The following is a 27,750-nucleotide window of genomic DNA, read 5'->3' on the forward strand; positions in this document are numbered from 1 at the left end:
AAAAGTGTGGGGATTAGTCAGGGGTAGCAAGGACAGAGCCATCGCATAGTGAAGTACTGATTAAGGTTTTTTTTTAATTGGGTTGGAGAGGGTTGTAAGGTTAGTTCTGTAGGAATAGAGTTCCAGACTTTAACAACTGTGTTCATAAATAGCGCTTCCCCATCTGAGTGGTTAGCTTTGAAGGTGAAAGCTAGCATTTTGTTAGAGGATCGAAGAGTTTTAAGGTTCTGGTAGGGGTTGATGAGAGTTTTAAGATCAGGTGTCCATTCTGGCTGTTAGAGAATCTAGTGGGCAGTTACAAGTTGGTTATTTAGTAGAAGGTTAGGTAGTTCAAGCCAGCCTAGTAATTTCAGGTTATGGCAGTGATGGGTCCTATAGGCAGAGGCGGTGGCAAATCTGGGAATATGATTATAGCAGGTTGTGAGCTTGTTCAGGTTGGTTTTACTCAGGTTGGTGAATAAGGGGGAGGCATAGAGAAGTGTGGATAGTAGATGAGTGCGAGCAAGAACAGTTCTGGCTAGGGGAGATAAGAAGGGTTTGATTCTATGTAGAGAGCCAAGTTTTTTATTTACTGTTTTGATGTGTGTTGATATGCAAGTCAAATGTTAGGTTGTTGTCAACTATAATTCCTAGGAGTTTGGTTGAGGGGTCTGGTGAGATAATAGTGACATTGTTAGATTTAATGGAGAAGTTTAGAGAGGAGGTCTTATGAGATGGGGAAAACAGCAGCAGTTTTTGTTTTGGGGGGGGTTAGTTTGAGACTGTGATAGAGGAGCCAATTTTCAACTATGCTAAATGGGTTTTGGGATAATGTCAGTAGTTCTTCTGGGGTTGTAGTGAAATATGTTAGGGTTGAGTCATCCGAGTATTGAATACAGGCAGTGTCTGGTATTACTTTATGCAAGTCATTAATGAATATGGAAAATAGGAGGGACTCTAAGATGGATCCTTGGGGGACTCCAACTGTTATAGGTAAAAGGGTGGATAAGTTATCCTTCCACAGGCCTGCCTGTTGTCTACCTCCAGATATGACTTAAACCACTGTATAGCATGGGTGTCAAGGGAGATTACTTCTAGGGTTTGCAGTTGATGGTTTACCATCTCAAAAGCTTTGGAAAGATCTAGGACGATGGCTGAGGAGAGTTTATATATTGCTATTATGATGATGATTTATGACATTCGTAAAGGATAGTAGGGCAGTGGTGGTACTGTGGTTTGGTCTGAAGCCATGTTGAGAATTTGACAGGTGATTGTTATCAAGAAGATAGGCTAGGAGTTGTTTTTGGATGCATTTTTTTCATGATTTTTGGCTATAGCAGCATGTATTTCTATGGGTCTGTAGATTGAGAGGTCAGTGGAACTGCCTCCCTTGTGGAGTGGAATGATATGGGATATCTTCCCAGTAGTGGGAATGGTAGCTTCAGATATGGATCTGTTGATCATAATGGATATCAGGTAGGCTACAGCATCTGCTGCTTTCTGTAGGTAGTCTGCAGGGAGGAGATCAGCAGCAAGGGGAGTTGGTTTTAGTTTTCTAATTAGAGTAAGGATAAATGATGTTGGGACTGGTTGAAATTTGAAGGTAGCTTAGGTAACGGGTATAGAGGGTGATGGATTTGATGCACTGGGGGCTAAGTTATTGTCTAGGTTTTGAATAGTTTCTGTAAAGAAGCTATTGAAGGAGTTGGCAACCTCTGCGGGAGAATATGAGTTGGAGGTTGATGGGACAGGGGTGGTGGATGGTCCTGGATGGAGCAGTGTTTTTAGTGCTGCCCAGAATATATGTCACCGGTTTAGACTGGTTGCAGCTTGGCTTTGTCAAAGTTAGGTCCTGTCTAATTAATTTGGTTAACTTTTTTGAAAGTGAAGCACAGGCTGTTTAAAGTAGTTATGCTGTCAACTTGGTAAACCTTGACCTGGCCAAGTCATTTTATAGCATAGTTAGTAAGGTTAATGCATTATAAACAGATTGTGAAGTGATTATTTCACTGCAAGTGCTGTGAGAATACTGTTAATGTGTGTCTGCATGGTTCCCCTTTATAATCCCCTTTATAATCTCAAAATACTGAAATCTCTAATTTCAGTATCCCAAGACCATAAAGCCAAAACATCAAAATAGTGAAAGTGGATAAGCACAAATCCAAATATCTCGAATCCGCACTTATGCATTTACGCTACGTTACATGAAGTGTTTGGCTGGGATGGTGTCCGGAATTTAAGGTGAGTGAGTGTATGTGAGTGTTTTTGTAAGTTGTACGTGTGGGTTGTGGTAGGGAGGTAGAAGTATGAGTGTGAGTGTTGGATGTGTGATGTTTGTGTATGTGTGATGAGTGTGTGTGTGTGTGTGTGTGTGTGTGTGTGTGTGTGTGTGTGTGTGTGTGTGTGTGTGTGTGTGTGTGTCTGTGTGTGTGTGAGGGACTGTAGAATGTCTGGGTGTGAGTTTTTTTTTGCTTATGTGATCTCGGAGTTGGTATATATAAGTAGGGGACGCCCCCACATGGGGGGTGCAGAGGGGCTTGCCCCCCGCTTACATGTAGTGTAGGGTTGTATAGTTTGTATGGTGTGGGTAGAATGGTGTGTCTGTTGTGTGGTGTATGGTGTATGTATGTTTGTGATTGTGTGTTTTGTGCTTTTGGGTTTCGGGATTGTAAAGCCTTTATAGTTCCGATATACTGAAATTCCAGATTTCAGTATTTCGAGAATATAAAGGGGAACCGTCTGCATTAGTCTTTTATGCTTTGGATACTTTCATTATTTACTTATCTGTGTATTTATTTATTTATTATTTTTCTCTTATATGACTGACTGCTCTATTTTAAATTCTGTTGTACTTTAATTTTTTTTTTTCGCTTGAAGTTTTAAAAGTTTCCTGGCTTCAAAGGAACAAAATCTAGCTAAATGGGGGGGGGGGCTAAGAAATAGAATTTCTTATTTATCTGTATTCCTATTTATCATTTGTACTTAAGTGCTGTGTGACTCCTGTTGGTTTGTGATTTCACTGGATTTTTCCCACCCAAGCTTTGTTGCTTCTAAGCTGACCTTTACAGTAAATTTGACTTTGGTAGCTTCTCTCAAACTCATCTTATCTGGTCATTCTATTGGGCTCTGAAAGATCAAACTGGAAAGGTCCTGTTCTAAACTGGAATGACCCTGTTCTTAGACTTTGAAAGTTTGAGTTAGCCTCTGCTTCATATTATCTCACTCACTTATTGCACTTGTTGTATCTTTCAGCTATCTTTCGGCTTTTCCCGGTTAGGGGTCGCCACAGCAGAACTCCGGTCCGCTAATGATTGGCAGTAGATTTTTACGTACTGAGTTGCCAGCCCTGATGCACAACCTTCAACAAAGGTACGCCCATTCATGCATGTCTTCACACAGAAGACGCTTTAGCTGAGAATCGAACAGGACAATGTCTTACTGTGAGGCGACAATGCTACCGCAGCACCACCACCGCAGTCTCACTCACTTATTGCACTACAGAGTATTAATCCTTTTTTCCCCATCTTACTTTTAAAATCTGTAACATCTGGGACTGGACTACCCTGTCACTGGATAGCATGAGAACTGCTACTCAGGAATCAGCTTGGGATTAGTGCTTCTGCTTAGTTCTGCTTCCTATAAGTAGACGGGAAAGAGCAGAGGTACATTGATTCCTGCTGGTTATTGACTGGGTAGTGTGTATCGGGCTTCATTGAGTAGTCTGGTTGCAGCTTTGAGAGATCCTCTTCAGGGCTGTTGTGTAGCTTGCCTGTCTGTTGCATCAAACTGCTGTCAATTATATCTAGGGTATCTATCAAGAGAAGACTACAGCAAGTGTACTGAACTCAACAACATCTGTGATGGTACTTATTCTTAGGAAGCAGCTTGAGTTTAATGGTACTCTTTACCTTATGGCGAAAGAAGGAGCAAGGTATCATCGATTCCTAACTGTGTACAACTGTGTTGAGACCAACAGTATCTCTACTAACAGACAGATAGTATCTGCAGCTAAAAACTTCTCTCTCTTTAACTCAAAGTATTTAGCACCTAGAACTATAGATTTGGACTTTCCAACCATCTCCGTACCCATCTTGTTAGCCAGCTTGGTTGAAATGGCCATCATGAGGCAATGTAGAAATTGGGTCTATATCATATGAGTGAATCGCACAAATTGCAAACGCTCACAATATCGAACATACCGGACCTCGAACTTCCTATTGTGGGGGGATGCGCCCCCCCACACCCACAGCTAAATATGTATTCCAACTCCAACATCACACTACAGTGAGGAAAGGGCAAATATACCATTCTTCACTATACCCCAATCTCAGAAAAAGCACTTTGAGGTCCGGTACATTCAATATTATGAGCGTTCGCAATTTGTGCGATTCGCTCATATGATATAGACCCGTAGCAATTATCTCACATTTATTGACAACCACCTACTACTTAAAGAAAATAACACAACGTGGGAGAAATACAATTATTTAATGCTAACAGGGGCAAAATGCTCACATGAAGAAACATGAAGACACTCATAATAAAAAGCAGATTGTCAGTACCACACAACACCATTGTAAACCCATCACACAGATAAGAACAAACATACAGGTATATCTGTGCTGAGGCTCTTAAAAGTATACTACCTAAACTGCAAAGGTGTCCTAAATGTAACCTAAGGAAGAAGGACACTCATTAACCTCACAAAGACACAACACAGGCAGCATCCACCTTGTTACATATTTCTAAAAGTCATAATGTTTCAGCTTAAAAGCTCATAATGCATACCTCCATACAATCCAACATCTTAGCAATTGGTGAGTCATGCTAAGGCACCACTCACAAGGCTGTGCAAGAAGTGGGTTATGGTCATGGTCAGTTGCCTAACGATGCAAAGATTCACCACATCATGCGGGTATCATGTCTTTAAATAACTTCAGATGTATTTTGTTGGATTAAGTGAAGAAACAATATGGAGATCTCTGACCCAGCAGACACTATCATCAGGTATGTCCAAGTACATGTCAAAGGTGGGTATGGACATAGGTTTTAGCAGCATTTTACCATCACCAATATAATGCCATAATATGACTACAAGATTACTGACATCAACAGTTGGCTCAGATTCAGATGTCATTCATAGGGGGTCCAAAATAAATTAGCCTTGGAGGACATGGTAGATAGTCCTATCAGCTTGGCTAGGAATGGACTGCATCTGCCCCCCCCCCCCCGGCTTTCATTTATTGACTAAAACCTTCCATACAGTGCCTTTTTAAACAACATAAGTCCTCAAAAGCTACCAACACAACAAAATAGAATATGGCTAATATTAAGGTGTTGCTGCTCAACTCTAGGAGCATAAACAAAAACTCTATTCCCTACACGCACTCCTTGCCTTAGAAAACATTGAGATATGCATCAACACAGAGACTTGGTTCAAGGCTATTGAGAGCATCATATCAGTGCAGGGTTTCAGCTCATACCTCCCTACAAGCACTCCTTGCCTTAGAAAACATTGAGATATGCATCAACACAGAGACTTGGTTCAAGGCTATTGAGAGCATCGTATCAGTGCAGGGTTTCAACTCATACCTCTCTACAAGCACTCCTTGCCTTAGAAAACACTGAGATATGCATCAACACAGAGACTTGGTTCAAGGCTATTGAGAGCATCATATCAGTGCAGGGTTTCAGCTCATACCTCCCTACAAGCACTCCTTGCCTTAGAAAACATTGAGATATGCATCAACACAGAGACTTGGTTCAAGGCTATTGAGAGCATTGTATCAGTGCAGGGTTTCAACTCATACCTTCCTACAAGCACTCCTTGCCTTAGAAAACATTGAGATATGCATCAACACAGAGACTTGGTTCAAGGCTATTGAGAGCATCGTATCAGTGCAGGGTTTCAACTCATAGCACACATTCAGGCCCTCTGCACTAGATGAAGGTTCTAAAGGTGAGAGTGTGTCCTTGTTTGTAAAATAACACTTCACCTCCAGACTGGTTAGACAAGACAATGATCTTTTATGTTGAAGGAAAGATTTACATCTCTTGAGCAAGTGTTTATGCACACATTTGATTTGCAAATGTGCAGCAGGTCTGACAGGATAGGGAATGTTAAGGTCTATGCCAGGCAGAGATTGCCTCTCAGTATCCTGCATGACACCAAGAAGAGGTATAAGGTTTTGAGAAGGTCCAGATAGTTTTTAGGATTTAGGTCCTTGATTTTCTTAATAAGAAAGTATTGTAGACATTAAAGCTACATTCTGTGTTTGAAGAGGTACATACCAAAGGGAACATTATACTCAATGATCAGCCTGATGAGTGCAGACTACAGTGGAATGATCACATCCCGGGACTTGGACACCATACCCTAAAACAGACTTTCTTACAACAGTGTATATGTAGTGATCAAAGGACAGTTCGTTGTCTGCAAAAGTTCCCAAATCCTTAACTACTGGATCAGTTTTGGAAGGGATGTTGTCAATGTGCTAGTTACAAGGGAAGTCATGCTTGCTAATGGATATGATTATGCATTTCTTGCAGCATTGTTTTGGCCCATGGTTCTGACAGCAGCTATTTGTTCAGATAGGCTCTCTTGCAGGATATGTTGTCCTATAGAGAGTTTATGATGGCAGCAAGTTTGCAGTCATCCACAAGCCCTCAACATTAGCTTTGACTTCTGAGAAATAAATACATTTTATTTATTTTATTTATTTATTTACATTTGTTGACCGAGCTAGTCTAACTGGATACATGTCTATTTTCAGTAGAGGCCCGGGGAGAAAAGCTCCAAGCATAGGCAGAAACTTATTATACAATATTAATATAAAATATTAATCTGTGATCAAATACAGATAATAACAATATTTGAGAGAAAAAATAATGTGTACAGAGTTATCTAGTGGGGAATGAACTAAGATCAAATACAGAAAAATAAACAATATTTGAGAAGGGAAAAAAACACAAAGAGTAATAATTTTCAAAATTTATAATTTTTTTTTTGTTTTTGTTTTTGTTTTTTTTAAGGACAGAGGATGGTTTGAGGTTAGCTTAATTGTTAGTACAGGTAGGCAACATAGTACAGTAGAGAAGGACAGAGAATGGTTTGAGCAATATAGTACAGTAGAGAAGTGAAGTAAAAGGGAGAGCAAGAAATACCAAAGAGGAGCACCCTGTGGACTAAATCCTGGGGGTTCACCACTAGTGGCAGGTCTTTTAGAGGAGGTAGGGCATCCCATACTAAATTCCTAGGTTCTGTTTTGTTAGACAATTTGCTATCCAAAAAAGTTACATTGGGTCTGACATTTACCTGGGAGAGAATGCCTTTGCGAGGTCTAGATATGCAGTGTATAATGTTTTGCCCTCATCCACTGCTTCAGCAATTTTCTAGGTTAAGTAGGCAGAAACTTCCCTTGATAAATCAGAACTGAGTTGGGTCAAGAGTATGCATATTCCCTGCATCATTGTTTATTAATTCCATAATGATCCTTTCCATAGCTTTACAGATGAGACTGGTCAGGCTTATGGGTTTATAATTTCTTAGGTCTGTTGAAGCCCCACCTTTGTGCAAGGAAATAACTGCTGCTGTCATCCCTTCAACCCCAAAGCTACATAGTAATTATATAAAATAACTACAGGATAGCACAATATCAGGGAAATGTCATATTGCCCAAACCCAAGAATTGTATGATCTCACACACCTGTTGACATTCAGCTTAGTCAACAAATTCAACCAAATTTTGCTAACTAAACAGCAGTGGAACAAAATGACTTTCAACAAAATTCAGTGATCCTCTCTTCTCTCTCTCTCTCTCTCTCTCTCTCTCTATATATATATATATATATATATATCCACCTATATATACCTATATATGTATACCTACATATGTATTATCCTTTTCCTGCCATGACCATGACATAATGAAAAACTGAGACAGACTATTAAGATTTGCTTGTGCTTCTGTTTCATACTGGCATTTGAATTTAACTAATTTAATGAAAAATCTAGTCAAAATGAAACCATTACTTAAATCAGGTAATGGAGAATACTAGAACATTGAATGTGGCAAGTGTGAGTCTGCTACATTTTTATTTTTCTAATTGTGATAGAGAGCAGATGGCTTAGTGGTTAAGGTCTTTGCCTCTCATGCACAAGGTACAAGATTCAATCCTGTCCTCTGACCAATGCCTGTTTGGAGTTTGCATGTTCTTCTTGTGTCTCCTTGGGGTTTCTCCCATGTCCAAAAAACATGCTGAGTGTTTCCATCTCAAACTCAGCATTGAATGGAGCTGTGCACAGACTCTACATGGTGCCCTATAGGGGGGACAGCTGTACAGACCAACCACTTTGGGCATCTACTGTGGTGTGCAGTATCAAGATGAGAGAACATGGATCACAGACTGCATGCCGTGGCAGAGCTAGCCACTCGACAGTGTAAAATATGGCTCTAGGTGATTCGGTCATGTTGACCAATGTCGCCAAAGATGGGCATGAATAGTCAATATGCTACTGGCCAGTGTCTAGTTTCCCAGCCTGGTCTAGTTGCCCAGCCTGAGTTACCCACAGTGAGTTACCCACAGCCAGAGTTACCCAAACCAACTAACCTACCAAACATGAACTGCGCTAGGAAGTGGATGACATGGAGGAGAATGGACATCCTATGTATCCAGGAGACGAGATGGAAGGGATGAGATGGAAGGGCAGTGCAGCAAAGCCACTTGGCTTGGGATCCTACTCAGGTGGAGGGCAGGCTAGAAATGGTGTAAGAATTGTGGTGAGATAGAGGCTTCAGAAGGCAGTAAGGGATATCATTAGAATTAATGCCAGACTCATGGCAGTCAGACTCCAGTGTAATGATAGGGCAGTATCTCAGCCTCTAGTGAGGAAAAGAGTGCATTGCAGGAGGACAGAACAGGATATGAGGACTACCTGGATCCACATGAGTGGGGCAACAAGCCATTCTAGACTTTGGCTTGATAGTAGCCAACAAAACAGTCACATACAAGAGTAGTCAACATCAAGTAGACTTCCTCCTTCCATGATTGCACATTGTCGAGCCACAGCATAAACCACTAGTTGCCACATATTGTGTGGAAGGCTCTAGGCTGAAGTAAACAGTTCAAGGCACCCCAAGAAGAGGAGGAAATAGGTGGAGTTGAAGAAGAATGGCAGCACCTAAAAATAGCATGTGTTAGGACTACAGAAAAGATATGTGGCCGAGCCAGGTATGGAAATAAGGTGCATAAGGAAAGCTGATGGTGGAATGCAGAAGTCCAGGAAGTCATCAAAAGAAAAAAGGAGTGTAGGAAGAAGTGGGAGACAGAAAAAGACTGACCAGGCTAGGAAGGACTACTGATTGGCTAACAAAGAAGCTAGGAAAGAAGTTGCAATAGCAAAGAATAGGGCATCGGAGGCACTGTACCAACTTCTGGAAAGTGAATCAGTAAGAGCACAAAGAAACTATATCAGAAGTTGCAATAGCAAAGAATAGGGCATCAGAGGCATTGTACCAACTTCTGGAAAGTGACTCAGTAAGAGCGCAAAGAAACTATATCAGGTTGCAAGACAAACACAGAAAGATAAAGAAGATAGTCAAACTTCATAAGGGATGGCAGGAAAAACCTACTCACCACCAGCCCTGAGGACATCAAAGGCAGATGGGAGGAGTATTCCCAGCAGCTTCTGAATGAAGAAAACTCCACAGAAGCTGTACTTCCCCAGAAATGGCCTACAATGAGAGAAGGAGAGGAGCCTGCCCTAGAAGAAGTAAGAACAGTACTAAGGAAGATGAAGTCAGGGAAAGCAGCAGGCTCAGATGAGTCACAGCAGATATGATAAAGATTCTGGGTGAAATAGGGGAGAAATGGCTTCTGAGGGTACTAATAGCAGTGTGGAGAGAAAGGTGTATCCCAGATGACTGTAGAATAAACATACTTGTGCCAGTGTACAAGAACAAAGGGGACATCTACAACTGTGGGTAGTACAGAGGCATCAAACTCCTATCACATTGCATGAAAGTTCTGGAGAGGGTGATTGATAAATGGATACCCAGAGTAGTAGAATGTAAGATGCGAGATAAGCAGTAGATCAGAATGCAGCACAATTGACTTGATGTTTGCATTGAGGCAGATACTTGAGAAGAAGCTAGAGATGAGGAAAGAGACCAACTGGGCATTCCTAGACTTGGAGAAAGCATATGACAAGGTCCCAAGAAAGCTGATCTGGGCAGTACTGTAGTGGTTTGAAGTCCCAAAAACATTGGTAGAATTAGTGCAGGCTATGTACAATGACCCAATTCAAGTACAGACAGTGCCCGGCCTCACAGAGGGGTTCCCAGTGGGTGATGCTGTACATCAGGGTTCAGCTCTGCGCCCACTGCTGTTCATACTGGTGATGGACTACATTAGCAAACAGGTTGGAGGAGATGGATCGACAAAGCTGCTGTATGCAGATGATGTGGCAGTACAGGCAGACTCTGAGCTAGAACTTCAGCAAATGATAGGATAATGCAATGCAAATGTGAAGGCACATGGGATGAAACTAAGCACAGATAAGATAGCAGTAATGGCAGCAAATTGGGGAAAGAAGCTGAGAATAGAGATAGAAGGGAAGATAGTGGAACAGATAAACAGCTTAAAGTATCTGGGAGGAGTAGTTAAGGAGAAGGGTAGTCTGAATGAAGATGTCAATGCTAGAATGAGAGGGGCTGCAGTCAACTGGTATAGATATCAGGTGCAGTCTATAACAGAAGAATGCCAAAGAAGCTGAAAAGGTGCAAGGTGTACAAGACAGTATGGTACAGAAACCTGGGCAGTAAAGGCAGAACAGTGAAGAAGCTAGAGGTGATGGAAATGAAGTGCCTGAGAAAGGTGACATGATGCACACTGTGGGACAGACGAAGAAATGAGGACATAAGAGCAGGAGCCAAAGTAGGTCCAATTCCAGAAAAAATAAAAGAGAACAGATTACGGTGGTTTGGGCACATGTGTAGAAAAGTAGAAGACAATCTGGTGAGGAAGATTTGGGACAGACAGGAAGAAAGTAAGAGGAAGTGAGGACATCCAGCAAAGAGGTGGATGGATTGTGTGAAAGAAGATCTGAGACAGCCAGGCATGAGTGTTGAAGAAGGCAGGAGTGTGGCACTGAACTGAGACAGTTGGTGACATTTAACATGATACCCCAACCCCATGTAACAAAAATGGGAAAAAGGGAGCTGATGATGATGATGAATTGTGACTATATCACTATATTGACTGATTTAAATAAGAAATTCATAGTGATTTCAGTGTACATATGATCCTATGCATCCTAGTCCCTGGTATAGTTGGAGCTTAAGGACTATCATAGCTGATTAAATTTATATATTTCTTTATTCATGTCATCCATCCATTTTTTTATTTTTACTTTATATAAATCAACAGCAGTTAAAGCAGAATATTGATGGTGCTACAGACACTGTTGAAAATAGTGATGAAAAGTATACAGATGAGGGGCAAAAAAAAAGAAGAAATTCTAAACTGACCATGCAGATTTTGCCTATGTTGTGCAAAATGACTGCTGATAGCATGAGCCCCCTAACCTCGCACTCACCTCACTACTCATTGAATGTTTAAGGACAATAAGCTTCTTCTACAGAAAAGGATAGACTTATTGCCATGAAAAATCATAATCCATACCTGTCAACCTCTTAGAAAAAGAAATCTGTACGAAGCCAGATTTAATGGGGGGACAGAGGCCCATAAATAGGGACAGATTTTAAATATTGCTCTTATAAACTTAGAAAGTAGCTAGAATAACAGGATTTATGTTAACATGTACTTTCTTAAGGATATAAAGTCTAAAACTCAAAAGTATGGCGTTATTTAGTGACTTCAATCCTCAGATCATCCCAGTGATTTGTCAGAAAAAAACACACATTTTATGAGGAACTGACCAGAAATACGAGGCAAAAATCTGGACATTCTGTGAAAATGTGGACAGTTGAGAGGTATGCATAATGTATAATACACAGAGGAGTTACTTTCTTAGCGACTGCAAGATTGGATGACATAATGGTTATGAACCTATGAACCTATGAACCAGATCTGAAATGAAAAAAAAAAAGAAAATTTTTAGCTGGCATTGATGACTCTCTGATTAAAGCATAACACAGCTAAAATGCTACTGATCTGAAATTAGGACATTGTCAAGAGGTAGAAGAAGACATCTGAGGAACTCCTGAATCTTGACCACATGATCTCCTCTTACAAAGCAGTAGCAGAAATATGTGGTGGGAGAGGATCCTTTTCAGTGTGTCAGTCAATGGACAACAATGGGATTCAATTATTTAGTGCTCAAGTTCTCTGTCCATTTTCTCCCTATTTATTGTCCCTGCTATGAATAACAACACAGCATTTAAAATATTTTAAATTGACTGTTTCACTCCACTAGAAGAGCACCTTACTGTACAGTGGTGGTTTCACTTTCAAAAAAACTTTTATCCACCCTGAAAAAGTCTCCAATTCATTGATGTCATCAAGGCCACTGAATACCGATAGTTTTCTGACCAATTCCCTCCCCAAACTGACATCATCATGACCATCCTAAAAACCCATCCATGCTGTGATGTCACAGTTCCCTGGTTCTTCCCCTACTCATTCAGGAAATAAAGGCTAGAACAAGGAAACAGTACATGAGTCAAGTCTCCTGCTGTAAGCCGTCAATCACAGCAGTAGCAGTTTAGCTAGGGAAGTTAGGTATGAAGGGGAGATGAGAGATGAGACAAAGTAGTACAATTCAAGCTTCACAAAAGACTGCAGTTTGCCATTATAAAAAGAAGCAACAGTAAAAAATACTCAGAAAGTCTATTCTGTGGCATTTGCACTATTTGTGATTTAGTCACTGAATGGCATGAAATGTTATTTAAAACTAGCTGACTGAAAGACAGAAGTACATGCATGTAAAAATCAGTGCAGTGACAGGAGCTTTAGGAAGAAAGAGGTCTGCATGATGTAACTTTTTACAGACAAGCACTGCATTGTGGGATACCTAGAGGCAGACTAAACAATCAGAATTACTTCAAGATGCCAGAGCCCATATGGTCAGACTAAAAAATTATGTACAAAAATATTTAGAAACCTGTAAATAGTCCCAGAGCAATGTTAAAATGTAGGAAACACCAAAGTATGATGAAATTAACATGTTTTTGAGTCTGTGGGTGAAGTTCTCCTTAAAATAAGTACAGAGAGGAAATGTTAAAAGAGTGGATGAAATGCAGTGTGAAATGCAGAAATGCTGAACATTGTTTGGATTTCATGGCTTTACAGCTTTTCAGTGTTGTGTGGAAGTCTATGACAATACTTCTTGGTTTGTAAGCATGGGTAATAGTATCTATTTTCAGAAATGTGGATAGGAGGATGTGTCACAAATATAGAAGAATCACACTTCTCAGTTTCCCTAGGCAAGCACATGGAACAGTGCTGGAAAGCGACTCCATCCAATAGCTGGATCTCTGATTCAATAAGACCAGTGAAATTTCAGCATGGTTGTGTAACAACTGATAATCTCTTTCTCCTAGCACAGATATTGGGAGGGATGTCACAGATGTTTGTCAGTTCTGTCTTCGACTTTGTTGACACAAAAAAGGCATATGTCTCTACATTCTAGAATGTTTCATGAGAGATACTATACAATATAGTAATCGAGTACAGCTGCTGGCTTCTATCTAGTCCTTGTTTTTGATGAGTGAAAGCTGTGTTTGTAATACTGACATTAAGTTGAACATTTTCAAAACAGACATAGGGATTTGCCAAGACTGCATCGTGTCTGTCATTAATTTCATAATTTTGCAGACAGGAAATCAAGATATACCCAGGCTTAGAAAGTATCCTGTTTGGCATGTGAGGACTGCATCTTTGTGGTTTTTCAGCAGTGTTATGTTCATAGGTTCATAGGTTCATATTAACTTTAAGATACGATGATACAAACTGAAGTGATTCACTGCTGAGTATGGCTTATTGGGGATGAAAACTAGCAACCTTAAATTAAAGGGCATGGTTCTCTCCCAGAAAAACATGAATGTGTCTCAGGTCATGTGGTGGAGGAGCATCTACCATGGGTGTTAGAGTTTAAGGAGCTTGCCATCTTGTTCAAAACAAGAGATGAGTCAAGAGATGAAGCACTGAATTTTCTGGTCAGTCTTTGCCACCAACTCTGCTTGTATCATAAGCTCTGTGTAGCGACTGGAATGGAATATAATTATATATATATATATATATATATATATATATATATATATATATATATATATATATATATATATATATATATATATATATACACCAGTTCTGAGATCACCAACAACTTTGTTTTTCATTTCTGTATCCGATTTAGTTTACTATGAGAATTCCTTACCTCACAGAATATATCGCAAATACTGGCTGTTGCTATTTTGCTTTACCAGATGCATGACTTTCAGCACTGGCATAAACAATTTAAAGATTATTTATTCTTTTGAAAGCATAACTCTCAGCTGTCCAGATTTGTGCAGAATGCCCAGATTTTCACCTCATACTTTTTTGGTCTGTTCCTCAGGTTTTCTTGCAAATCAATGAGGACCAAAGTCCCTAATGACAGATATTTGAGCTTCACACGTTATATCATTCAAAAAATGCATGCTGACAGAATATCTTTTATTCCAGGAACTTTCTAAGTTTCTGAGAGAAATATTTAAAACGTGTCCTTATTACTGGGCCTCTGTCTCCCCGTTCTTTTTCTTTGTCCAGATTTCTTGTGTTAAGAGGTTGAGAGGTGTGTCTGAAAGGTACTAGCTATAGTACTCTAAAACTCTGTGCAAATGGCTTCCTTGAATACTGATTTTCAGAGGCATGTGGAATTATAAACTATTGGCTAATAAATAGCACATCCTTTGCCTAACAGTACCTGAGCTTCTACTAGTATTACCCTTTTATCCCAGGATGTTTGAATGTACCCCCATATGTTAATGCAAAACCAGTTAAACCAGTTATGCTGCAATGTCATTTTAACTTGGTATAACAAGGTCTTCAGAAATTCTAGACAGTTTTAATAACTGACTTTTCATGTATCATTTGGAGTTAAATGTGAAGTTCTCTTACAGTAGATAGTTCACAAATGATACTCCAAAAATAGGATTCCACTGTGATCAAACTGAATTCAGACAAATAAAAAGATAAAAAAAGAAAAAGAATTAATGTCACTTATCTATCCATAGAAAAATGTAGCATTATTTATGTTCTGCTTCACATATAATAACACATGATCTCTTATTTACTGTGCCAAATGAAGGTGCCAATCATCAGAAATATTGTTCCTTATGTATCTTTTGCCTTTTCTCTGCATGCAGTGAAAAATAGCAATCGCTGCCGAAGTATAGATCATATTTGATTTGTTATATTTGCATTTACTGTATATGGCTCTATGTCAGTCCTTAGTTTTAAAATATGTGTATATGTATACAACAGAATCCATTGATAGCCACCCATTGCAGAATCTCTGCTTGTGTTCAGAATATTTCAGTTGGCAGTTAAACATGACAATTGCTATGCCTATGACCACTTGTTATGGTTAAAGCTGAAAAGAGCCCTGTGAAAATACCCACTCTCCCTTATATCAAATTTATCAATAGAACAAAATAAGTAAATAAATGCACTTACTGAAGTTGCTTCTATGCACAGTTCCCAACCACTTTGCCATGCCTTCTTCTGTGCCTAAGCAAGGTTCGTCACAATTTCGTTTGGAGTAACTTTTATATTAAATAATATTAAATGACTGATGTAAACCACTTCTTTGGCATCAGCATTCTGTTCAACTCTCTTTCTATTAAAAGAGTTAAAATGATCTAATGTTCAAAATCACTTGTAGCATTTTATATGACCAAATGACACTTGCACAACAAAATTTCTAATGCTAGTGAACTAAAGCTATCATATTTCAAGAATGGCTAATTTTAGAAGCAACAATGTCTTATATTGCAGAAGCAACAATTAATTATATTGCAGAAGCAACAATGTTTTATATTGCTCTAATCATAAAACTAGCTGCTCACCATACTGATATTTGTACGTTTTTAGTTAATATCTCACTTTATCATCTCTTTAAAAGTATGGATTAATAACTGTAATGGATGTCAGTATATAATATTTTACTGGTCAAAACAAAAAGCATTTTTTTTCATTTCCACTTTGGAAGGCACAGTTTGAGTTATTTTTGAAACAGAAGTAAACAACCAAGCAACTGTTTAAATATACTTCAATTACTCTACATTATTTCACTCCTTTACTTGAATTATCTCAGCGTTTATCTACACTACCTGTAGTGTATTTCACATGTCCATAGTATTTTGTAGTAGATAAATATATGGTGAGGAACCCCTTCTCACATATATTCATAGTAAGCCTTCTTGTTTTTATTATTTATTTTTGTATTTGTTAATCGGGTATATGTAATGATGTACAAGGCACTTTTCATGCATGACCCATACTCAAAGAGGAATATAGTAACACAAACAGGCCAGCACACAAATAGGCTCTCATTCAAAAATATATTTGGTCAATATGAAGAAAACTCCATCAAAACTGGAAGTACATAAAAAAATAGGTTCCAAACACCAACAAGGTGTAAAAAAGCATACCGGTTTCAGCACATAGCCTTCATCAGTGCTAATACTCAAAGAGGAAACCACATATAATGAATACTTAACTATACAAATGATAATGTGACATAGAATATTTATAACAGTAGGCAAAACAGACTAGACAGCAATGTTAACAGTATACGACATAAATTATAGCTAGCATCCATGTTAAGACACAAAAAATATCCAGATTTTCACAATAGTAAAATAACAAAAAAAATAACCGTTCGTTTGTAATGCCTTGAACTTGCTGTTCCTGAATTATTTACCATCTTAGTTATTGGTAGACTTATCTATTTCAATTTATTTTACACTAGATATCCTGGTATACCTGATGTAATTTACTTGCTGTCTCTGCAGTATTTGACTTCATTTGTCCCAGTATGATGTTTGTTTTGTTGATTTGAATTGTATTTCACTTTTTATACTGCACATTATATGCTTACATGTGTATATGCATATACCTGAGAATTGGCAAAAGTTGGTATAATAGGTGGATGAGCTGTTCCAAAGAGTGTGAACACAGGGGTAGGAACTGTAGGATACCATTCGAGCTGGATCAGAGGTAGCAAGTTACAGAGGTATCTGGAAGTAGACCCAAACGGACAAGAAGGTCACGAATTTCAGCGGCCAAAAAGCAGCCATTGGAAGTATAGAAGGCAGCAGATAGGCTTCAGGAAATACTAAACAAAATGCAATCGATGGCTCAGCAGAGATAGGTAGTTGCTGATACTTTTTCCAAGGCAAGGGGAGTTAGTTTATATTATGACAAATGCTGAGTTAATAATATTGGTTTGTGATTTGAGCTGAGGTGATAGGTGTAGATTGCAGAGTTTGCTTGGAGACAAAAGCAGTGGCACACACTTAGGTAAGAGGCCTACAAGGGAAGTGAAGGTTTGTGGGAATTGGATGTAGGAGGGGGAGAACAGGTACTTTCCATTATTTCCTGGAGTCAAGGTGTAGGACACCTGAAGTCAGGTATAGGAAGCAAGTTCAGATGTTAGGTTACATTCTATCTGCATAGTAGGTCCATTAGTAAGCCATTTTTTATTACAGCACATTTCCTGCTGGTCATAAGAAAGAATATTTGGTGAGATGATTTTGTTGAAGTTTTTGATCTCATAGATACAGATGGATATCAATGGCAGGGGGAAGTCAGAGTCACCTGGGATCAAGGATCTCACGGCAGCCCTGGCAGGATTGGGTAAGAGGGGTACAGGGAGGTATTAGCAGAGAACCTGGAACAGTTTGGTCTTGAGATTTGTTTATTTCATGGTCATTATGGTTGAAAAGAAGCCACACTAGGCATTGTCACTGTTGTCCTACTTCTTAATTGTTAGGGAGACCCAGAGGCTTAGGGGAGGGAATACATGTCTATGGTATGATCAATGATTTCTTAAGCTCAAGGCCGTGGATACGTCTTTGGTGTAGGAGAACAGGTGTCTTGATACTTGAATGGAGACCCTGATGGACAGGTGAAGCAGAGCAGTCAAGTAGCACTCAGAGGGAATAGGAGGCAAAGTGAAAACCTGTTCGCACTTGGCCCACATGCCAGTTCCTGAATCTGTGTAATTGCTATGCTGGTCAATATGCTGCAGTCAAATGTTGGAGGAAGGATGTGTTGGGAAGATTGAGAATGGATGGTGCTGTGGCAGAGTATGTTGTGGAGTTTAGGGAAGAGAAAGGGGGTGGCTGAGTGGTACCAAAGGGTGCCTGCCCTTTTGCGATGTAATCAACTGGGGTGCCTGTACATTAGTTTATTAATGTCAGTCTGTTAGAGTCTCTTCTCTGGAGCTACCCTGATAAAGAGGTGGTTCAGGAGCTGATGGGGAGGGGGCTCAAAATGCTTTTGTTGTAAAATGTAAGGTTGGTGGTTTAGTTAATATTCATAAGAACTTGAAATATGTATTAAAGAAGGAAGACATAGTACAGACATCGTTGGACAGGGAGTTGGCTGTGTTAGCTTAGTAGGGCACTTTGAAGTCCCTTTATTCAGTAAATGTCAAATATCCCCTCTGGGTTTGGTTCCCAAGAACTGCTGAGTGGAATTTAGGTTAATATATCACTTGTCATTCCCAGAACGAGATTCCATTAATATTGATAGAACAGATGTGAAGGCTCAGTACTTATCTTTGGATAAAACAGTGTACTTTATCAAATTATTCAAAGATCCCCAGTTGGGAAAGTTGGATACTGAGTCAGCCTTTAAGTTATTTATTTATTTATTTGTTTATTTTATTAACATTTGTTTACAGGGAAAGTCCACTGGGCCTAGGGAGCCCATTTTCAGTGGAGGCCTGGGGAGAAAAGCTCCAACAGTAAATTATACAAATCTTAACAAATCTTAACTAGTTGTTAGATACATGTAATAATTAAAAACAAATAGAGGTATTATACAGACATGCAATAGGAGTGAGAGATATCATATTAAATGAATATACAATGTGATTATATAAAGGCAAAGGAAACTTTAAAAGATCAGTATTTTTAAAGATATAATATAGAGAATATGCCAAAAAGACAATCTGTTAAAGTGCTGGAGAAACTTCAACCAAGTAGACATGCCCTCTTTGACCTGCCTGTTTAACCTTACTCAGTGATGCTTCTGCATCACATCCTTCAGCCATGGCTTTTGCAAATGTTTAACACAGACCCACTGCTCTGTATGTGAAATTAAGGATCCTTAAAATCTCCATCACATCCTTAATTCTCATTTCTTTCTCTCCTAACTATTGACTCTACACTAGCTTATTACTGGTGAAGAAGCACGATTGGCCTGTCTTGGGCATGTATCTCAATGGGACATTTTATTTCATCAAGTCAATGCCTATGGGTCGTGTAGTCACTTTGCTACTTTTGAAAAATTTAGTATGGCACTGCCCTCGTAGAAGCAGAGTGCTGATTTCATGTGGGCTGTGCATTGGTTGGATGTTTGTTTCTTGATCTGGGACGGAAAGGAAGCAGTTGACAAGGTGATGAAGCTGCTCAAGCAGTTGTGTGCAGAGCCTGTTGTGCCACTGACTAAGGACAAAATGGAGCGTCTGGCTAAGACTATTTCTTTTTTTGGGATCAAAGTTTGATTCAAACCTGGAATTGATCAGGCTGCCGGATGACAAAGTGCAGAAAGTGAGAGCTAGTGTGGAGTCAATGGTTGGGAGAGAACAATGAGAATTAAGGATGTGATGGAGACTTTAGGGCTCCTTCATGTCACATGCAGAGCAGTGGGTCTGTGATAAACATTTGGAAAAGCCATGGCTGACGGATGTGATTCAGAAGCATCATTGGGTAAGTTTAAACAGGGAGGTCAAAGAGGGCATGTTTACTTGGTTGGAGTTTCTTCAGCACTTTAACAGATTGTCTTTTTGGCAAAAGGTCTGCATTTCCTTGCCTGACACTGACCTGTTTACAGCCACAGTAGGAGGGATGGATATGGGAGCATATGTCTGTGGCATGTGGTTTGTTGAAGACTGGCCAGACGGGTGGGCTGATGAGGATCACAAAGATAGCACCTTCTTGGAGTTGATAACAGTTTGGTCATTGCTGGTAATATGGGAGGAGGACTTTTGGAACAGGAAGGTAATTTTTCATTCTGACAACTTGGCAGTAGCACAGGTGGTGACTAAGAAGACAGAAATGTTTAGGTCATTGCAAGGGCAACTCAGGAAGATTGTTTTACTTTGTTTGAACATTAACCTTTCTTTTTCTGCTCAGCATATTTCTGGCCAGTGCAATATTTTGTCTGATAGTTTTTCCTGCTTTCTTTTCATCAGATTTCTACAGCTGGTACCTGAAGCACAGGTAAATTGCACAATTCTGCCTGGAGAGCTGTAGGAGATTAGACAGGCAAAGCAAATTGGTTGGTTCAGCAATCCTGGCCTGAGTCTGCTAGGAAGGCATGCGGTAAGGCTTTGGTGGTTTTTAAGCACTTAATTTGTAAAGTGCCATTAAAGAAAGGGCATTGGTTGACTAAGTTAGGGATGAGGTATTTGGTGAAGAGGTAGCAGGTTGGTGAGGCAGTTTGTACTGCATGGTATACTTGGTACTGTTGAGTGCCATGGCATAACTGTCTGGCTTGCAGGATGCTACTAACAACTGGACAATATTGTGGTTACTAAAAGGACTGGAGAAGGCCCAATCAAGAGAAGGGCATAGGCTACAATTAGGCTGGCATATGTATTCATTATTGTTAGCAGGCTTGCATAAGGTGGTATATACTTATTTTTATTATGTTCTGTAGGCTACCCTGTTGGTTTTCATGTAAGCTGAGGTGTTTTGAGTAAGTCAGCTGTTGTGTTATTTTCAGTGGGAAGATATCAGAATTATTTCAGCAGGTGTGTTGATTTGAATAAGAGTATCAAAGACTGATCAGAAGGGTGAGGGCAAGCAGGTGTTCTTGACAAGGAGTGGAGTGCATTTATTATGTCTGTTGACATGGGCATGGGCTTAGAAAAAGACATATGGTAAGTGAGTGGAGGCATAGTTTTTTGTGATGTGAAGGAGAAATGGGCAGATGTTAGAGCACTTGTTGTTCAGGTTAGAAAGTTTTTGAGAGTGCAAGGAGTAAAAGCAGATAAATATGCCACTCATTCTTTCAGGAAAGGTAGGGTGTTTCATTTGACTGAGGAGGCTAGGTCTGTGGAGGTTGTTAAAAGGGCAGGGTGATGGTGTTCTAGGGTGTTTTCAGGTTACATTATGAAGGGTATTAACAGGGAGATGTTTATGAGTTTAATACTAATTATGTGTTTTCTTTTACAGGTAGGAAGCTGTTAGTGATGTTGAGACACGTTATTATTTACTAGCAAGCTAGAAGAGCAGAGGAGAAACACAGTGCTGTGAATTTGGGTCTAGATCCAGTGCAGTGAGCAACTTCAGTAATGTGGTCATCAAGGTATATAGTGATGTCATTTGTTGCCAGTGCTGAAGCAGCTAAGACAGCAATATGGAGAGCCAGTTGGGTTAGTGATACATCTTGGAGGTAATGATTTTGAAAGTATACCTAAAAGAGGTAAAGGGATTTATTAGTGCATTGTCAGAGGTTTCTGGGAGCTAAGGTAATTTGTTTGGCCATACTTTTCAGACTGGTTTGGAGGAGTGCTGATAAGTTAAAGACAATGGAACTTACTAGCAGATTTCTTAATAAGAGTGTGGCTATGATGAGTGCTGCTTTGGGGTGTTTTGCACCTGAGCACCTGTATTTTGCACATAATGATCTGGCCTAGTTCTATAGAGATGGTGTACGTCTTAGTGATATCAGGTTATATTTTTAATGTTCAGCTGTCATTGTTTTTGCAGAATGTGCTTGGGAGATAGTCAGAAAAGTTTAAAGAGGGGGCAGGCTGTTGATGAGAGTAGTGGGTAGAAGAAGGGAAGTACTAATTGTACAAGGTGTTAGCCCCCCCTCCTATTTTTTAGTTAAGTTGGTTCATGTGAGTGGTATTAAGCTGCCTGATGGAGTGGAATTGTTGTTAGTGAGCAGTAGGACTCTGCTAATATGTGTGTGGTGAGCAGTGCAACATGCAGCCTAGTTTGGAAAGATGTGATGCAAATTTATTAAAGAGCTTATGATGAAGGTAAGAGTTCTATCATGTTGCTAGGTTGTTGTATTGTTTTGCTATGTTTCTGGTCACATAGTTATGATCATCTGTTGATTTTTGCTCTTGGTTGGTGGGAAAGTTCAGTGATAAATGGAGTTTGCCTGGCAGACTAATTTGCCACTTGGCTTACCTTCAAGACTAGTTGATTATATGAGATTGGTTAATGGGGGTGGGGGAGGAGAGGTGAGTGAAGTCACTACTTGGGGAGAGGGAGGGAGGATATACAAGGTTACGTTAATGGCTGGGTAGTTCTCTTTGGTACTCCAGATTGTGTTACTCATCTGCCCATCCTGAATTGTCATCAGGGTTTGGGTGGCAGAAGAAGGGCTGTAGTAGTAGTTGTTCAAAGAGGTAGGGCCCTTCTCTACCCACCACCTATTGAGTTCAGTTGGCTCTATCATTTGGCTCATGTGAGAGATATTATGCTGCCTATCAGAATGGAATTGTGGTTAGTGAGTTGTAGGACACTGCTAATATATGTGTGGTAAGTGGTCCAACATGCTGCCCAGTTTGGGAAATATATGTTGCTGAATTTATTAAAGCGCTTGTGATGTAGGTGAAAGTTCTATCATGCTGCCAACTTGTTTTATGACATGGCTATATTGATGGGTTTTCTATGTTTATTAATAATGCTGGTCATAAAGTCATGATTGTTTATTTGTGTTCTTGGTCGGTGGGAAAGGTTAGTGATAAAGACAATATGTAGACTGAAAGAAAGCAGCAAGCTTGATGAGACAGTCCTCTGAAGTATGACAGTCACTGCTTTGGTTTTAATAGGATACTAAATGAATATATTAAGACTTTATACCTAGGGCAGTCTCTGTCGTGAACCATTTCTTCATGTATTTAGCACTGTTCATGTGTTTTAAGCTGTCTTTTGAGATAACCACAGAATATATTTTTTTTCTTTTCCAGTGTTAACTAGGCTCCTGAAAGCTATCAATGCATCATAATTGTTGAGTTAGGGGATCATTTCTTCAGACTTTTTTGCACTATAAAAGGGTTAGGAGGGTGGTTAATGAAGGTTAGCAGGACTAAGACAGAATATATGTGTGTGAATGAGAGGGAGGATAGAGGAATGGTGAGGATGCAGGGAGTAGAGGTGGCAAAGGTGGATGAGTTTAAATACTTGGGATCAATAGTTCAGAGTAATGGTGAGTGTGGAAGAGAGGTGAAGAAGAGAGTTCAGGCAGGATGGAGTGGGGGGAGAAGAGTGTCAGGAGTGATTTGTGACAAACGAATACCAGTAAGAGTGAAAGGGAAGGTCTACAAGAGGGTAGTTAGACCAGCTATGTTATATGGGATTGGAGACAGTGGCACTGACAAAAAGGCAGGAGTCAGAGCTTGACGTGGCAGAGTTGAAGATGTTAAGACTTGCACTGGGTGTGACGAGGATGGACAGGATTAGGAATAAGTATATTAGAGGGTCAGCCCAGGTTGGAAGGTTTGGAGACAAAGTCAGAGAGGCAAGATTATGTTGGTTTGGACATGTGCTGAGGAGGGATGCAGAGTATATTGGGAAAAAGATGCTAAAGATGAAGCTGCCAGGTAACAGGAAAAGAGGAAGGCCTAAGATAAGGTTTATGGATGTGGTGAGAGAGGACATGCAGGTGGTTGGTGTGACAGAACAAAATGCAGAGGACAGGAAGAAATGGAAACAGGTGATCCGCTGTGGCGACCCCTAACGGGAGCAGCCGAAATAAGAAGAAGAAGGGTAGTTTAATGGTTAAGGTGTTTGCCTTACAAACACAAGGTGCAGGGTTTGAGTCTCACAAGGGATAATTGGCTAGGTTTAAAATGGCTCAGAAGGCAGTTAGCCTAATACTAATCTATTAATCTAATGTGTGCAACACTGGACTGTTTTCTGGCTACTGTAGTTCCTTACCACCTCCCAAAAGCATAATAATGGACTGGTTACTTTAAATCTGTATATATGTCCTACATTTATACAATCCTTGTTCCCATATTGTGGCTGAAAAGAGTCTGAAGCACATCAGTTCACTTTCAGGGTTAATTAGCAAACAGACAAGTGAAAAAAAAGCTAAAAATACTGCTTTAGCATCTCTTTGCTGCTCTACTCCTTTAATAAAGCAATAACCGATGACATGGTGTGGTATATTGAAGATTTGCCCATGGTTGGTGTGGTTTAATCATGAGGGTGTCACCCGAGTGATTAAAGAAAGAAAACAGTGGGTAAATATTCAATATACCACAACCACGGAGTCAGTTATTGCTATTATTCAATGACATTACTTAAAAAAAAAAATACTTACTTTTCTTAAATGTCTTTGTATAACGGCGGATTACTGTTCTTCCGCCAGTTGTGGTATACTGCTTCTTCATTTTGATGTACTGCGCATGCGTATGGGACTTGCGTTCCCATGCATACCCAGTACATCAATGCTTTGAAATGGAAGCACCAGAGAAAAGAAAGTCTCCATTGCTCTGTTTTCTCTTTTTTTTTTTAATTGTAAAAAAAAAAAAAGCTTTGGGGCACTTCATACCAACGGAAAAAAGTCTAGGCGATCTGACCTTTTTCCGTTGGTATATTGTGGGCTTTACCACGGGCACGCTGGTTGGGCTGGGCCAATCAGCGTGCACGTTTTCAAATAGTAATAGGGAGTCATAGTATAATGAAAGATATTTACATAAACTGTGAGAAACAATATTTGTATTGTTAGAGGACTGGGTTTCTCTAAACCAAGGATTAAAGCCTTGGGCATATGTTAACTGTCATTGATGAACCTTGTCACAGCTGTGGCTTTGAAGAAGCATCTTCATATCATTTTGGGAGTACCGTGCTCTAACCACCAAGTAGCTGAAGCACAACTGCTTTACCCTGCAAAAAGAAAGTCCGTGGTCATTTGTTTTTGTTAACTATACGCAGCTCTCATGAACCTTTTGCACATACACAAAATAAATAACATCAGAACCACTAGATCCAAGGATTTAAATCTTGCTTGAGACTTAAATAGAACATGTTGGAAAGACAAATACGTGTCTCAGAGAAGCTGTATACTCTGGAACAGGCTCCCCGTCCACACAAAATAAAATCCATCCCTAATCCTATTTAAATGTAATCTTGAAAAATAGATGTGAACTCAGACATTCATCCCTGGTCTGACCGCCATGTTTCTAATGGACAGAAGCAAACAGTAACTATGCTCAAACCAAGATATTTCCTTATAACCTTTAGAAACTTCCCAACTATCATAGCCCCTCATAATAAATGCCCATGATACATAGGGACACAGTTTGGGTTGGGCTGTGCTGCCAGGCTTCCTATGAACCTATATTTTTTATAGATATATATATATATATATATATATATATATATATAGATATATATATATATATATATATATATATATATATATATATATATATACATAGCTATATCTAATATCTCTCTCTCTCTCTCTCTATATATATATATATATATATATATATATATATATATATATTTATGTGTATGTATAAATATATAGATAGGTATATATAACATTTCTCTGGATGCAAAGGACAGTTATGTGTTTTTGAAGCATCTTTGAAGTGAAGCATTTCTTATTCAATATGAAAGGAAGCAAATGAGTCAGTGACCCTAGCAGATAACCCATAAAGAGAATAGTGCTATAGAGACTGGAACAATCATGCTTAAATAAAGCATTTTTTTTAATTGCTCAAATAGTAATGCATTTGTTGAGCTTTAGCATAGTTTAAGTAACATAATGCAAGAAGAAATTTCTTATTTTATTTCCACAATGGATAGTGCAAGAAACATTGCTAAGGAAATTTCAACATGTTATTTTTACATTGTTGTTGAAATTATGAATTTATGAGTAAAAAATGGTGTTGCCAAAATAATTCACAGTATTAATCAAGGGGGCTCTAGAGAATTTCAAAAGTCATGAGTTACAGTGGTCTTCAAAGTCCATGTTGCTGCCACAGTGCCAGTCTATTTCATGGTACATCACATAGACCTGGCTACCATACAAGGTAGCAAATCTTGGCAATTCGTATAAGTTCCTGTGTTTGAGGTCTAGATCAGTTACTTACAAAAAATGAAGTGTAAATGTTATTTGATTGAAAATGAGTTTTCATAATGGCATTCACAAAATACTTCTAGCAAGGATTTTCTCTGGGATAGAGACTTTCATAGCACGATGCATGCTTCTGAATTTCTGTTCACCCTTATTTTAAATTACCACCCCATTGATTGCTGTATCTAGATAGAGGTTTACCCACTGGGGTAGTTACATGTAATCTTATACTGCATTGAGAAACTATACATTATTACACATGTTCATTAAGCACAACAAAGACCACATTGACATCAGTATGAATGTCTTACAGAACTATACAGGCAGATACACTGTTCCACAGACATGCACAGACGCATACATATGCATGCATAGGTTCATAGGTTCATAGGTAGGTACTAAGCTATTGGCCCTAGGGCCTATATAAGCCTAGCCAAAAAGGTACCCTGGCTTTCGCCACCCAAGAAAATTATAGGTATAAGAGAGTTCATAGATTAATACTAGGCTAATTACCCTTGTGGGTCATTTTGAGCCTAGTCAATTAGCCCATAAGCATGCATGCACATGTGCTCACACACACAAACACACACACACACACACACACACACACACACACACACACACACACACACACACACACACATGAAAGCAGAAACTTTCAGAGCAATGCATTTTGTATTTAGTCATTGTTTTTCTAGTATCAAGACTGGGCTGTTAGAATATGACATACCCAGGTACAGATTTCCCCATGGAGCATTTTATATGTGGATAAACCCAGGCACTTTCACGAATGTACAGATCCAAAGTAACAAGACTGGTATGATGCTGCTGAATGGTTTTGTGGGTGATGATTTAAATGTTTCTGACATCATAGTGAATAAAAGCTCATGTTATTGAAATGCTTTTTCCTTTATCTACATGCCTTTACAGCTGTTTTCTGCATCAGTGTCCCCTCATTAGCCATTTATCTGGATTAAAATGTGATTTTGGATTTCTTTTGCATTATTTTAACATTTTAAGTACATTCCTGGTACAGTACGTCAACCCTTACCCCACTAGCCACTGCTTGGTAGAGTGCACCTGACAGGATCAAGGTCTTCAATAGAAAAAAGTTTCACTTCCTCCTAATTACCCAAACAGCAATTTCCATGCGCATATTTCTTTACTCCAGGGAAACATGATGTCAGACTACGCAGGTGTAGCAGAAGTATGACAGAGCTGTGCCAGATGTTCATGACATGTCAGGTCTGCACCTTCATATGCCACTGCAACAACATGGAGTGGCTGACTGACAATCTATGTTTATCATACTATATGATTCTACAAATCTTTTATATGAAATCCAGGCCATGATAGTGTGACTGGAGTCTGGTCAGCTACCTGTGAATTTGGTTTCCTAAAAAATGTCTTCAAAGTCCTAAGAACAGTGATGGGATATTTTATTTTACTCACTCACTGCCATTTTGTCTGTCGCTTATG

General features: G+C 39.3%; 1 protein-coding gene across 4 annotated transcripts in view; it reads left to right on the forward strand.

The window, feature by feature from the left end:
* Positions 1–27,750, forward strand: part of ZNF385D (zinc finger protein 385D) — a 1,382,400-nt gene that overhangs the window by 740,386 nt on the left and 614,264 nt on the right. The window lies entirely within an intron of this gene.

The sequence above is a fragment of the Protopterus annectens genome, chromosome 3.part1, assembly GCF_019279795.1.
Source record: "Protopterus annectens isolate FY-2018-M chromosome 3.part1, PAN1.0, whole genome shotgun sequence".
NCBI lineage: Eukaryota > Metazoa > Chordata > Ceratodontiformes > Protopteridae > Protopterus > Protopterus annectens.